The sequence below is a fragment of the Rhinolophus sinicus genome, chromosome 18 (genome assembly GCF_057876585.1).
Source record: "Rhinolophus sinicus isolate RSI-liver-muscle chromosome 18, RSI-T2T, whole genome shotgun sequence".
NCBI lineage: Eukaryota > Metazoa > Chordata > Mammalia > Chiroptera > Rhinolophidae > Rhinolophus > Rhinolophus sinicus.
Window position 1 is genome coordinate 94272112 of NC_142518.1, and position 12060 is coordinate 94284171.

The following is a 12060-nucleotide window of genomic DNA, read 5'->3' on the forward strand; positions in this document are numbered from 1 at the left end:
TCAGCAGAAACTCTACAACCCAGGAGGGAATGGGACCAAATATTCAAACTATTGAAAGAGAGAAATCATGAGCCAACAATAATATATCCAGCAAAGATATCCTTTAGATACGAAGGAGGAATAAAGACCTTTCCAGACATACAGAAGCTGAGGGAATTTTCTAATACACGACCTGCACTACAAGAAATACTAAAGGAGGCTATTCGACCACCATCAACAGGGACAATTTGTGGCAACCAAAACTCAAAAAGGGGGAGAGTAAAGGCCTGAACCGGAATATGGGAATGGAGAAAGTAAGCGTGCTGAAGAAAATGGAATACTCTAAATATCAAACTTTCTTTTACATAAACTTAAGGGTAACCACTCAAAATAAATCCAGAACTGAAATATATACTGAAATAAAAGAAGAAACAGAGGGAAACATCGTAGAATACCACCACACAGAAATAATAGACAACAACAAAAAGGCAAAGAAACAATGGAGACACAGCCTTACCAGAAAACTAAAGATAGAATGACAGGAAACCCTCACATATCAATAATCTCCCTAAATGTAAATGCACTGAACTCACCAATAAAAAGGCACAGAGTAGCAGACTGGATCAAAAAACTAAACCCAACCATATGCTGTCTCCAAGAGACACATCTCAGCTACAAGGACAAGCATAGACTCAAAGTGAAAGGGTGGAAATTGACACTCCAAGCAAATGGTGCCCAGAGAAAATCAGGTGTAGCCATAATGATATCAGATGAAACAGACTTCAAGGTGAAAAAGATAACAAGAGACAAAGATGGACATTTCATAATGGTGAAGGGGACTGTACAACAAGAAGACATAACAGTCATCAATATTTATGCCCCCAATCAGGGAGCACCGAAATACACCAAGCAACTACTAACAGAACTAAAGGGAGAAATTGACCAAACACAATCATACTAGGGGACTTAAATACATCATTGACAGCTATGGATAGATCATCCAAACAGAAAATAAATAACGAAATAGTAGCCCTAAATGACACATTAGATGAAATGGACATAATTGACATTTATAGAGCACTTCATCCTAAAACATCAGACTATACATTCTTTTCTAGTGTACATGGAACATTCTCAAGGATAGACCATATATTGGGACATTTGACAAGATACAGCATCCATTTATGATTAAAAGACTTAATAAAATACGTATAGAAGGAAAATACCTGAACATAATAAATGCCATATATGACAAGCCCTCTGCTAATCTCATAATTAATGGAGAAAAACTGAAGCCCTTTGGTCTACATTCAGGAACACGATAGGGATGTCCCCTATCACCTCTGCTTTTCAACATCGTGTGGGAAGTCCTTGCCAGAGCAATCAGGCAAGAGAAAGAAATAAAAGGCATCCAAATTGGGAATGAAGAAGTTAAATTGTCACTCTTTGCAGATGACATGATGCTATATATAGAAAACCCTAAAGACTCCACCAAAAAGCTATTAGAAACAATCAACGAATACAGTAAAGTTGCCGGCTACAAAATCAACGTACAAAAGTCCATTGCATTCCTATATACTAACAATGAAATATCAGAAAAAGAAATACAAAAAACAATTCCTTTTGCAATTGCAGCAAAAAGAATAAAATACCTAGGAATAAACTTAACCAGGGACGTGAAAGACCTATATGCTGAAAACTATAAGACATTTTTGAAAGCAATTCAAGAAGACACAAAGAAATGGAAAGACATTCCGTGCTCATGGATTGGAAGAATCAACATAGTTAAAATGGCCATATTACCCAAAGCAATATACAGATTCAATGCAATCCCCATCAAAATCCCAATGGCATATTTTAAAGAAATAGAACAAAAAAATCATCAGATTTGTTTGGAACCACAAAAGACCCCGAATAGCCAAAGCAATCTTAAGAAAAAAGAACAATAATGGAGGTATCACACTTCCTGACTTTGGCTTGTACTACAGGGCTACAATAATCAAAACAGCATGGTATTGGCAGAAAAACAGACACGTAGACCAATGGAATAGAATTGAGAACCCAGAAATAAAATCACATAAATATGGACAGATAATTTTTGACAAAGAAGCTAAAAACATACAATGGAGCAAAGACAGCCTCTTCAATAAATGGTGCTGGGAGAATTGGATAGCCACGTGCAAAAGAATGAAACTGGACTGCTATTTGTCACCATGTACCAAAGTTAATTCAAAATGGATCAAAGACTTAAGCATAAGACCTGGCACAATAAACTGCATAGAAGAAAACATAGGTACTAAATTTATGGACCTTGGTTTCAAAGAGCATTTTATGAACTTGACTCCAAAGGCAATGGAAGTAAAAGCTAAAATAAACGAATGGGACTATATGAAACTTAAAAGCTTCTGCACAGCAAAAGAAACCATTGACAAAATAAAGAGGTCACCAACTGAATGGGAGAAGATTTTTGCAAACAGTGCCTCCGATAAGGGGCTAGTATCCAGAATATACAAGGAACTCATGCAACTCAACAACAACAACAAAAAAAACCAACCCAATTGAAAAATGGGCAGAGGACTTGAAGAGACATTTCTCCAAAGAGGACATACAAATGGCAAATAGACATATGAAAAAATGCTCAACATCACTAATCATCAGAGAAATGCAAATCAAAACCACAATGAGATATCACCTCACCCCAGTCAGAATGGCTATCATCAACAAGACAAATAGTAACAAATGTTGGAGAGGCTGTGGAGAAAAAGGAACCCTCATACACTGTTGGTGGGAATGCAGACTGGTGCAGCCGTTATGGAAGGCAGTGTGGAGGTTCCTCCAAAAATTACGAATAGAATTGCCATATGACCCAGCAATCCCTCTCCTGGGTATCTACCCAAAAAATCTGAAAACATTTAGAGATAAAGACATGTGTGCTCCAATGTTCATTGCAGCTTTGTTTACAGTGGCTAAGACATGGAAACAACCAAAATGTCCTTCGATAGATGAATGGATAAAGAAGTTGTGGTATATATATACAATGGAATACTATTTGGCGTTAAGAAAAGATGATATAGGACCATTTGTGACAACATGGATGGATCTTGAGAGAATAATGCTGAGCGAAATAAGTCAGACAAAAAAAGCAGAGAACCATGTGATTTCACTGATATGTGGTATATAAACCAAAAACAACAAAAGACAATACAAACAAATGAGAAACAAAAACTCATAGACACAGATAATAGTTTAGTGGTTGCCAGAGGGTAAGGGGGGTGGGGGGTGGGGGGTGGGAGATGAGGGTATGGGGGATCGAATATATGGTGATGGAAGGAGAACTGACTCTGGGTGATGAACACACAATGGGATTTATAGATGATGTAATACAGAATTTTACACCTGAAATCTATGTAATTTTACTAACAATTGTCACCCCAATAAATTTAATAAAATAAAATTTTTAAAAATAAATAAATAAATAAATTTAAAAAAAAAAAAGAAAGGAAAACCTATCTGCCAACTTTAGACAGTTACTATATCCAACAAAGTGCCCACTACGTGTAAAATACAGCACTGGAAACCATGAGGGGAGAGTGGGAGAAAAATATAAAGGAAAAGAGAGAGAGAGAGAGAGAGAGAGAGAGAGAGAGAGAGAGAGAGAGAGAGAGAGAAGGAGGGAGGGAGGGAGGGAGGGAGGGAGGGAGGGAGGGAGGGAGGGAGGGAGGGAGGAAAAGAAATCTCATTTCTGTGGGGATTTTAGGTGAAAATATTTCCTATTAGTGACAGTGAATCCCATTACTGGGTAGTTTATCAGAATAAAAATGAATGGGAAACAACTGAAATGCCCATCGGTAGACAACTGGATTAAGAAACTGTGGTACCTTATACAATGGAGCATTACTCAGCTATAAAAAAGAATGAAATCTTACCATTTGCAACAATATGAATGGACCTAGAGAACATTATGTTGAGTGAAATAAGTCAGTCGGAGAAAGACAAATACCTTATGATCTCACTTATATGTGGAATCTAAAGAACTGAATAAATGAGCAAAGTAATCAGAAATAGTCTCAGAGATATAGAGGAAAAACTGATGGTTGCTAGATGGAGGAGGATGAGGGTGAGGGGGAAGGGGAGGGCATTAGAAAGCACAAATTTGTAACTATAATATTGCCATAGGATATGAAAGACAGTTTGGGGAATACAATCAATAATGTTGTAGAGATTCCATATGGTGTCAGATGGACACTTGTCTTATTAGGGAGACCACTTCATGGATGGTGTAGATGCCTGACCACTGCACTGTACACCTGAAGCTGAAGCTGAATAATATTGTATGTCAACTATAATTATATATATATATATATATATATATATATATATATATATATATAGTCACAGGAAATGAAGTACAGCATAGGGAATAGAGTCAATGGAATTGTAATAGATGTATACAATGTCAAAGGGGCAATAGATTGGGGGAGAGAGGTTATCACTTTGTGAGGGGTGAAATGTCTATTACATTGTTTTGTATACCTGAAACTAATAAAAAATAAAACAAAACAAAAAAACTCATAGACACAGACAATAGTTTAGTGATTACCAGAGGGAAAGGGGGGAGGGAAGTGGTAGATGAGGGTAAAAGAGATCGAACACAATGGTGATAGAAGGATAACTGCTTCTGGGTGGTGAGCACACAACGTGATATATACATGATATATTATAGAATTGCACACCTGAAATCTATGTAACTTTACTAACCATTGTCACCCCAATAAACTTTAATTAAAAAAAAGAATACAGTGAATGGGGGGGGGTGTTAAACATTACCAAGAGAAAGAGTGTAGGTGTTCCATAAAATTTTCTGAATGAATAAAACTTATTAGTCAAAAATAATCAATTCTTTCAGGGCTAGAAATGTTTACCTGTATTAACCCAATCAAATTGCAAAGCACCAGAACTCTTTTCTAAAATACTTTGCATGTTTTATCTCACTTGATCATTACCACAAATACATGGGGTAAGAACCATTATAATTTCAATTTTAGATATGAAGAAAGTTAGGCTCAGAAAGATGAAGTCATTTGTCTTAGGTCACACAGCTAATAAAGGGTTGAGCCAGGATTATGAACCCAGGGAGTTTGATTATTATAGTAGGAATCCCAGAAAAAGTTCTGCTTTAGGTTGAAGGTCAATAGTCAATGGAACAGAGAGAATGCAGAAGAAAAATGAAACTGTTGAAAATCTTTTCTTAAAACATTGGGGTAGTGTTGTGCATGCCAGACCCAGAGAGACCTAAAATGGAATCTCAGTTCTGCTACTAGTTCCCCGTGTGACCTTAGGCAAGTCACTTGCCCTTTCTGGGCCTCAAGGTAAACCTGTAAAATGGGGGTAGAGGAGCGGAAATGTGATATGGGTTTGCCTGAAGGTGTTAGAGCTGAAAGGAGTTTTTCTAAATGCCTTCAGATGACTTCAAAAGAATTTTTGCCACTCCAGATATATCTTACCCACCAAGTATGAAGACCACATCTTCTCTTCAAGTACAGTGTATGTATAGATTGGTCTCTAATAAGAAATGAAATATATAAAGTACAGAGGGCCCAAATAAGACTGGAGACCCCAACCATTTTGTTGGATATTAAAAATATTCTCTAATGCCCAGAGTTGAATCTGGAATTATGTCTGTGGAAAACAAAACACAGAGCTATTCTGACACCAAAGGCCAAGATTGGCTGATTCTGTTTATGAGACCTAGAAGAGTATTTATGGGTCTAATAATACTGGGTTCAAGGGTCAGGAGATCTCAGGCTGCCTCTCCAAAGGCAAAGGTATTAGGCAATTCCCTTCCAAGAATGTGGGTTAGGCATCTGTGGGCCCAGAGACAAGTGTTGAACAAGGTAGAATCCAAAGAACCGGAAGGAAGCCAGTTGTTTTGTGAGTATTCTTAATTGGAAAAGAAACTATTGGTAGTTACATTTCAGAGAAGTCAGAAATGGTTTCCTAGCTTCTATACATCAGGATTTCAAGACCCACTACGCCTAACTGCTGTTCTGAAGGAAGCTTCTGCTATAGAAGAGAACTCCATTTGGGATAGGGCAAACACTTTGGAGTCAGACAGACCTGGATGTGAAACTCAGACCTGCCACTTACTAGTTGTGTGGACTGGGACACACCTCTCTGAACCTCAATTTACTTCTCTGTACAATGGGAGCTAATAAAACTTACCCATCAGCATGTTTAGAAAAATGAGATGAAGCTTCTTTTAGAGACAAATACATAATGAAAAATTTACAGATGATGTCTGAGAATTACTTCAAAATATTATAGATTGTAGGAAAAGTGAGGACATAGATTAAACAAGATTGGCCAAGAATTGATAATTGCTGGAGCTGAGTGATAGAGAAATGGGGTCCATTATGCTGCTCTCTCTAGTTTTGTAGAAGTTTGAGTCTTTCCATAATAAAATATTTTAAATAATGAATAAGGTGAAGAGATTGAGCTCTGGAGTTCCAAGTAGGTTTGATTTGGGCTCATGCCTCTAACTAACTCTGAAGTACTGGTCAAGTTAATTAAGCTCTCCTGAGTCTCGACATGTGCCTCTGTAAAACGTGGGAAGTAATTATTCCTGCCTCGGAGGGTGATTTGTTAAGATTAAATGTGGTTACACATGTAACAGTGTCTGAGATATAATACAATTTCAAAAAATATTAACTGCTGCTGTTGTCCTTGTCATTATTGTTATTATTATTATTATTATTACTATTATTATATGAGGGGCCCTGAAGAGCACTTGGCATGCAGTAGGTGTTTAATAAATGGTATTGATCATCAGCATAATTATCATCAGCATCACCAGTAGTTGAACACTTCATACCTGGTCAGAATGCACTGTTAAGCTGAGCTCCTAATTTCACCAGAATATGAGCAGATGTGGGCATTGAAATCTCCTGGGTGAATAAGAGCTGTGCTTCCTTAGTGGAGTGGAGCTGTTATAACTATCTCCAGCAGCTTAAGTTCAGAAATTTCCACCCAAGAGAAGAACCAACTAAGTACCTCAAGCTGAGCTGTCAAAACCTTCCTCTACAGAGCTTCTGTGAACAGGGGACAGTTGCAGATCAAAGACAGTTGGAGACAAGCAGCTCTACAAAGGGGGTTTTATTCATGGGGGGTTTAGAGTAGGGTTCTTGGCCTTGAGAAAAGGGTACAGCTGAGAATCACTTTCTTTCTTTCTTTTTTTTTTTTTTTAAAGATTTTATTGGGGAAGGGGAACAGGACTTTATTGGGGAACAGTGTGTGCTTCCAGGAGTTTTTTCCAAGTCCAGTTGTTGCCCTTTCAATCTTAGTTGTGGAGGGTGCCGTTCAGCTTCAAGTTCAGTTGCCATTGCTAGTTGCAGGGGACGCAGCCCACCATCCCTTGCGGGACTCGAGGAGTTGAACTGGCAACCTTGTGGTTGAGAGCCCACTGGCCCCAGTGGGAATGGAACCGGCAGCCTTCGGAGTTAGGAGCACAGAGCTCCAACTGCCTGAGCCACCGGGCCAGCCCGAGAATCACTTTCTGGATAAAGCCTTCTCTGCCCTTTGCTCCTGACTTCCTGCTTCAGTGGGCCTAACTCAGTTAAATGTTCAAAGCAGATTTGTCACATGAATGGACTATAGGGCAGATATCAAGTTACCAGAAGCTGGATACTGGGTTCATAAGTCGAAGCTGGTTAAATATATGCCTCCAGACTCAGTGTAAGCATTCTTCCAGAATCTGGGGCTGGCCTAGCCACCACATGGAGCATGGTGGCCGAAGCTATGGGAATCAAGTAGGGAATGAGAGTAGAGCTTCCAGTGTGACCTGAATGACCTATTTATCTTCACACCTCATGGAGGTTCCACCAGCTTGAACTGTGCCCTTCTGGGGTTGGCTTCACATACTCTGTACAGACACATTTAGGGTGGAAAGTTTCACCTGCTCTACTTGCTTGCTCTAATTGGTTGCTACTTGCTTTTGACCCAAGGCTTATTAGAGTTTATTAAAACTCTATTAAGGTGGCAATCAGCCTATGTTAAGATTTTATATATAGCCTGTTAGAATTAATGATACCTCAAAAACCCCTATTCAAATTCATTTTGCAAAGCCCATGCCTAAGATAGGGAGTAAAGAACTTTAGCCTGAAGCAAAGGTTCAAGTCCAAGCAGGGTGGCATTCAACAGCAAGTCTGGGAAGAGCATGGGGGTCAAACTATAGAGAACTTTTGTGCATTTAGCTGAATATGGACTTCTATCTTCAGATAGTGGAGACCCCCAGTGCTTTCTAAGAACAGTGTGGTGATCAGACCTATGATTTAGGACAGTAGCTCTCCAGTTTACCGAAGCATTTTAGAATCACAGAACTTCACCAAAAAGGCAGAACCTCTCACTTTCCACCTGAAGTTCTGATTCAGAACCTCTGTAGTGGGGCCCAGGGTATCTGCATCTTTAAACAAATACATCAGGGAGGATTCTGAGGCTAAAAGTTCATAAGTTAGGTTTTGAGACACAGTGTTCGGAAAATGAGTGCGGTGGTCAAGAAGAAGGCTGAGGACTGGAGAATAGTTAAGGTATTGTGACCATCCAGGTGGGCAACAGAGAAACATGGCTTAAAGTGGGAGTGCTGGGAAATCAAAACAATCCCCACCCTGTTAAGTTTCTGGGGAAAGCATGGTTTCAATTGCAATGGGCACCAGGGAGCGTTGGGAAACTACTCATGCCTGTTGGGTCAAGCTTATTCTTTTTTTTTTCTTTTTAAAATTTTAAAATCATTTTAAGTGTGTTTTCTCCAGGACCCATTAGTTCCAAGTCAAGTAGTTGTTTCAATCTAGTTGTGGGGGCCACAGCTCACAGTGGCAAATGCGGGGATAGAACCGGCAACCTTGTTGTGAAGAGCACTGCTCTCTAACCAACTGAGCTAACCGGCCACCCACAGGGTCAAGCTCATTCTCAATAAACCTTATTCATCTTGACTAGTCAGTGCTGAGGCTCCTTACTTAACCTTCCTTCCTACCTGTGCAGCTTTGTGAAGCCTAAATCTGCCTCTTTGATGAAATTCTTGAAGTCGTTGCCATGTCATCCCAAGGAACTTGAGAAGCACGTGATCCTGTCCTAGCTAGTTTGAGGGACAGAAGACCTCTTTCAGGCCTGAGAAAAACCACACTGTTGTGTTTGAATCAATCCATGAAAAGGCTGGTTAGGATTGGCTCCAACTGGCTGGTTTGGTCCTACCAAGCTTTGGCATAGCACTCTCTTTTTAGACTTGACACTTCCTCTCACGTCCTCTTAAGTCACATGAAATCCACTAGAGCATTATTAAGTGACAAAACTGTTAAACTTTTCTTAGGCTCAGTTAGGCATTATTAAATCTTACCGAATTTAGTGAAGTCACAAGATTTAACCAGGCATAATGAGCATAGAATTTATACAACTTAATGAGACTTGATGAGGATTATTGAACCATATCCTGCCCTTAAGGCAACAACATCAAAATTTTAAAATTCAAATGGGATTGAAGAAAACTATTCTTTTTCTTTTATTTTTTTAAAGTGAAGTGAGCTACCTGAATTTACAAGCCTGTGTGTCACCTTCCCTGAGGGCCCTTCTGTGACTGGTAATCTGATAAACTAGTATGTGCTAACTTTTAATGGTTACTGTCCCTTCTCCCTCCTAGGTGGCATATATGCATTTTAATAGGGTCTTCTGATCAGGCTGCTTACATTCAGAGTAGAAACTTGGAGTGTGGGAATTCTAGGCGCCATCTCAGACCTGTTTCAGGCAGTTACACCTTTGAGCCCCACTCAGATCTCATTGTGCAAACAGGCCCAAATACTCGGGCAATACTCGGTGGAGAGGTAGGTGGGAAAGGAAAGGGGCTAGTGGTGAGTCATCCTTGGCAAAGTGCAATAAAGTAGATCCCAGATCAGCCAGAGATGTCAGATAATGCATTTTCATCGCTGCAGACAGTATCGATGACTCACTTGGCATTTTTTGGATTAGATCTTTCAGAATACTTCTTTCACTGGCTACATTCAAAACTCAGAAGTAAACCTTAGGATGGGTCTTTATACATTTAACTATGTAACATTTATAATATGTATATTTTATATTTTTAGAAAAGTTTTTTTTTAATTAGTCACAATAGGACATATACTACTCTGTGCTTATTTCCTTGCCAATATTTTCAATTCTTGATCTCAGAGCCAATCTTTAGCTATTAAAGACATGGGCATACATCAGATATCAAGCCTTCGCACTAATAACAATAATCATAATAATGATAAAAATATCAAACACATATAAGACTCATTCTGTGTCAGGCACTGTTCTAAGTGCTTTACAAATATGAACTCATTTAATTCTCACAAAACCCCTCTGAAGTTGGAGCTATTATTTTCTCCATTTACAGGTGAGAAAACTGAAGCATGGAAAGGTTAGTGACTTCCCCAAGGTTACAAAGCTGGTAAGTGGTAGAGCTGGGATTCAAACCCAGGCAATATGTATCCAGGACCTACGCTCTCAACCTATAACATCAGCAGTACTCAGTTTTGGGGGTTTAGGGTAAACCATCCATTATCTTCCAGTTTTAGAAGGAAAATCGTGATATACTGTTGATCGCTTTTTTAAAAAAAAGTTGAATAACAATGACAACAACATGGTTTCATTTTTGGTATCAATATTGAGAGAGAGAGAGAGAGAGAGAGAGAGAGAGAGAGAGAGAGAGAGAGAGAGAGAGAGAGATCAGAATGTGAATCAGACAAGGAGGGCTGGAAGAAACTACATGATACTAGTTATTTTTGGGGAGTGAGAGTTGTGCAGGTAATTTCATTTGTCACTTTACATACTTCTATATTGTTTTAATTTTTTAAAAGCATGTGATCAAACATACACACATGAAGAACTAATTAAGCTTTTAAGTATACTCTCTGACACAGAGTTTGGTTTAGATTTCCATATTCCTGAGAGAAAATATCAAATCCTTCCCTGTTGTCAAGCCTAATGCAGTGACTTTCATGTAATAGATATTACATAAATGATGTTTGCGCTGTGGTATTGGGAAGTATGTTGTTTGAAACACACCTCTTTATTCTCTCAGACTCTGGGCTCATTATAAACTTTGACAAGATTTCACTATTTAGGAAGTTTTGATTGGCTCTCTAACTCAAGTGTTGACCGATGTTTTCTTTTAAGGGCAAGGAAGTAAATATTTTAGGCTTTTCAGGTCATAAGAGCTCTGTTGCAACTACTTCTGCTTCTGTAGTGTGAGAACAGCCAGAGGAAATATGTAAAGAATGTGCATGACTGAGTTCCAAAATTTTTTTTATTTACAAAAGCATGTGGAGGGCTGCGTTTGACCCAGGTCCATAGTTTTTGGACCCCTGGTCTAGCTACTCAGAACAATGTCTCTTGCACTGAGAAACAGCTGATTTGCTTTGTTTTCATGATACTATTTATTGTCTGGCAGTTCTGAGAGTTTTGAACTTTGCGAAGGTCTGATTGATGTGTCATAAATTTACTTTAGGATTTTTAAGATGTTGATTTAATTCCCCTGACGTTTAAGACTGTCAGCTCACCGCATTCTTGCCATTTGAGATATTAGAATTGCCTTAGTCCACAATCACATGGGGTTACATTTGGACTCAGCATACACTGTGTCTTGTTAGACTTTTTACAAATACCTTGCTTTTGTTTGCATAATCCTTAGTGAAGCCAAGATAGAAGAAATTCCTCCTTAGGACAGGGCAAGAAAGCTGTGTGTTGCACATCACCACCCTGGACCAATCTGCTGGTCTCTTCTGTGTCTCAGGCATGCAGAGACTGTAGTTGTCTCAAACTTGTCATGTAATGATTTTATGCTTCTTCCCCCCATGGAAGGAAATCATCCCACTAAGTGTGACAGATCTTGTAATCCGCCCACCCTGCAAAGATAGCCCTGCTCTTACTTAGTTATAACTCCTACTGAGAATCCTCAATCCTTTGAGACTGGGCCAATGAGCTATTTCTTCATTATAGTTCCTCTCTGGGGTACCTCAATAGCTTTCGTAGCCAACCCTGACCTTGTGATCTGAA